The sequence below is a fragment of the Rhinolophus sinicus genome, chromosome 2 (genome assembly GCF_057876585.1).
Source record: "Rhinolophus sinicus isolate RSI-liver-muscle chromosome 2, RSI-T2T, whole genome shotgun sequence".
Taxonomy (NCBI): Eukaryota; Metazoa; Chordata; class Mammalia; order Chiroptera; family Rhinolophidae; genus Rhinolophus; species Rhinolophus sinicus.
In genome coordinates, this window is record NC_142502.1 from 88,037,485 (window position 1) to 88,041,012 (window position 3,528).

Here is a 3,528-nt window from a genome sequence, read left to right on the forward strand (position 1 = left end):
TTTTGTTCTTATTTTCTGGACTTTTCCCTTGGGCGAAATGTTTGCCTATCACTGATATAATGCAATGATAGAATGAATGCATGGTTTTCAAATCTAAATATAATTTCTAATAATGGAGCTTTTGCTAAATTTGAGCAGTAGGTAGTTTGAGGTTATATTCTCTAGCACTTGGCTTCTTTCACATTAGCGTAATGCTTTGAAGATTCACTCACATTGTTTGGTGTCAGGGGTTTGTTCCGTCTTGTTGTTGACTGGTATTGTAAGGCATATATGTGCTAAAATTTATTTATTCCTACACCAGCTGATGCGCGTGAGTTGTTTGCAGTTTGGAGCTGTTATAACTAAACATTTACATAGAGGTCTTCGTGTGGACCTATCTTTTCATTTCTCTCAGGTAAACACCTAAGAGTAGGATGCTGGGGTTTATGATAAATGTGCATTCAACTGCCAAACTATTTTTCAGAGTGACTGTCATTTTGCATTCCCACCAGAAACATATGAGAATTTCAGTTACTGTCACATGTTTTCCAAAACCTAGTATTGCTAATTTTTAATTTTTAGTTACTTTAGTGGGTAAATAAGTGTATCTCAATGTGCTTTTAATTTGCATGGCACACTATATTGATTTCAACATTTGTGACAACAAAGAGCTCTGTCCCTTCATTTAGGTGTTATGTTTGAAGCCTGCATGTACCAATGGCCGGTCCCATGTACCAGCAGTTCCATTTTAGGCAATGCTTTATCAGAAAAGTTGATTTTGCCCCTATCTTTTTATGTCAACTTGTCTTGATCTTGTGAGTGTTCCTATGAGCCTCTCTTCACTGAGTATATGACAACTTAGCATGTGTCGTTTAGTGAGCAACCTGGTTCCAGTTTTATCTTTCATTGGTATAAGCCCACCTTTTGCCTTTCTATTATCTCCTGGTAGACTGGCATTCATCTTTATTCTGAACCCACTGCAAGTGATACTGAGTTTTGCTGGCTTTCATGTTTGTGCCATGGTCATTCAATCATAGTCATATATTGAAAACTTTGGTCAGTCATCGCTGATTCTCCTTAGTGATTTGGTGCTACACACAATGCCCAGTGATTCTGATTTATCTGCTCCATTGTAAACAAATGGCCTTGGGATGGAGGTCTGAAAGACAGAGTCCTGGAGTGTTGAAGTCATATAATAGAGATTGGAAATATAACTTTGTCATCTTTATAAAGATGACAGCTAAACCCACAGATCTTGGGAGGATGTCCACATTTAGGGCACACGAAAAAGAAGTAAATCCAAAGTGGAGAGAGAAGTTAACATGGAAATGAGGTAGAATGTCACAATGTCATGGAAACCAGGGCGAGAGAGAGTTGTAGGAAGGGGAGGATATTCAAGAGAGTTCATGCTGTACAGAGGCTTTGAAGGAGAAAAGTGAGAAGATGCCAGTTTTAAAATTGGGTGGTTATGGTTTTACATTGGTGGCTACCACCTAGTAAACACCTTCCTGTGGTCGTCATAGCTAAGTCAGTCTCCCAAAGAGCTTGAAAAGCTGCCAACACGCTTCATCGGAGATTTGAACTTTGAAACAACCAATGAGAGTCCGAGGAGCCATTTTGAGCAATGGGGAACGCTCACCGACTGTGTGGCGATGAGAGACCCAAACACCAAGTGCTCCAGAGGCTTTGAATTTGTCACCTCTGCCAAATGAAGTGGGTGCAGCCATGAATGCAAGGCCACAGAAGGTGGATGGAAGAGCTGTGGAACCAGAGGGCTGTCTCAAGAGAAGATGCTCAAAGACCTGGTGCCCACTTACTTGTGAGAAAGATTTTTGTGGGTGGTATGAAAGAAGACACTGAAGGACATCACCTCAGAGATGATTTTGAACAACGTGGGAACATTGAGGTGATTGAAATCACGACTGACCGAGGCAGTGGCAAGAAGAGAGGCTTTGCTTTTGGAACTTTTGATGCCCATGACTCTGTAGACAAGATTGTCCTTCAGAAATACCATCCTGTGAATGGCCACAACTGTGACATAAGGAAAGCCCTATCTAAGCAACAGATGGCTAGTGCTTCGTCCAGCCAAAGCAGTCGAAGTTGTTCTGGAAAACTTCAGTGGTGGTCGAGGAGGCGGTTTTAGTGGGAATGACAACTTTGGTCAGGGAGGAAACTTCAGTGGTCGAGGTGGCTTTGGTGTCAGTCACGGTGGTGAGGAGGATACGGTGGCAGTGGGGAGGGCTATAATGGATTTGGTAATGAGGGAAGCAATTTTGGAGGTGGTGGAAGCTACAATGATTTTGGCAATTACAACAGTCAAGCTTCAAATTTTGAACCCATGAAAGGAGGAAACCTTGGAGGCAGAAGCTGTGGCCCCTATGGTGGTGGAGGCCAATACTTTGCCAAACCACAAAACCAAGGTGGCTATGGTGGTTCCAGCAATACAGTAGCTATGGAAGGGGCAGAAGGTTTTAATTACAGGAAACAAAACTTAACAGGAGAGGAGAGCCAGAGAAACGACAGGGAAACTACAGGTTGCAAGAAATTTGTGAGCTCAGCCAAGCACAGTGGTGGCAGGGCCTAGCTGCTACAAAGATGTGTTTTAGACAGTGCTCATGTATGTGGGCAAAAACCTTGAGGACTGTACTTGTGACTAATAATTATATAACAGGTTGTTTTAGTTTCTGTTCTGTGGAAAGTGTAAAGCATTCCATGAGAGGGTTTTAATGTAGATTTTTTTTTTTGTACCCATGCTGTTGATTGCTGATCATGACGCTGAATAAATGTCTCTTTAAAAAAACAAAAAACGAAAACCAGGGTGATTATTTGAGACTTTGGAAAGTGCAGTTTCAGCAAAGCAGTAGAGTCAAAAGCCAGAATGCATAGGTAATGAGAATGTGGAGGAGACAAGGACAGACGTATCTTTCAATAAGCATGGTAAGCATGGCAGACAAACATGTACCTACATCTGAACCATCCATTGCTCCTTCCAATAGGGGAAGAGGTGGACATTTTTCTGTGCTTCAGATTTTACCTGCCTTTGCCTGAGGAACATTATTCTCCTGAATGCTCTCCTGTATCTTCAACCTCTGGCCATTTTCTCTCAGTTTATTTAACACGCTCAAGAATTTCCAGTCTTCAAAAAACAAAGCCAAATAAACTACAAATAAGTCACAGGTCCCCGTGACACTTACTCTATCACCTTCCTTTTTATAGTCAAGCTACTTTGAAAAGAGCCTTTCTTGTGTTTCCACTTCCTCCCCTTCCATTCACTCCTCAATCTAGTCTAATCTGATTTTGGCCTCCCCACTCCAAAGAAGCATCTCCCTCTAGAACTCAGTGACTTCGTTTTTATATCTAACATGCTTTTCAGGTCACAATTTCTTCGACATCTCTTAGCATTTGGTTCTGTTGACAATTTCCTCATCTTTAAATTTTCTATTCTGTTGGCTTCCCTTTCCAATTTTGCTTTGTACATGTTGGGTTGCTCTTTCTTAGTCTCCTTCATGGACTCTTCCTCTTTCTCTTGATCCTTAGACATCAGGATTC

The 3,528-nt window shown here is 41.5% G+C and overlaps 1 pseudogene; it reads left to right on the top strand.

Moving 5' to 3' along the window:
* The first annotated feature begins 304 nt into the window (after window positions 1–304).
* LOC109448876 (heterogeneous nuclear ribonucleoprotein A1-like) lies at window positions 305–2,454 on the top strand (annotated as a pseudogene).
* The last annotated feature ends 1,074 nt before the right edge of the window (window positions 2,455–3,528 follow it).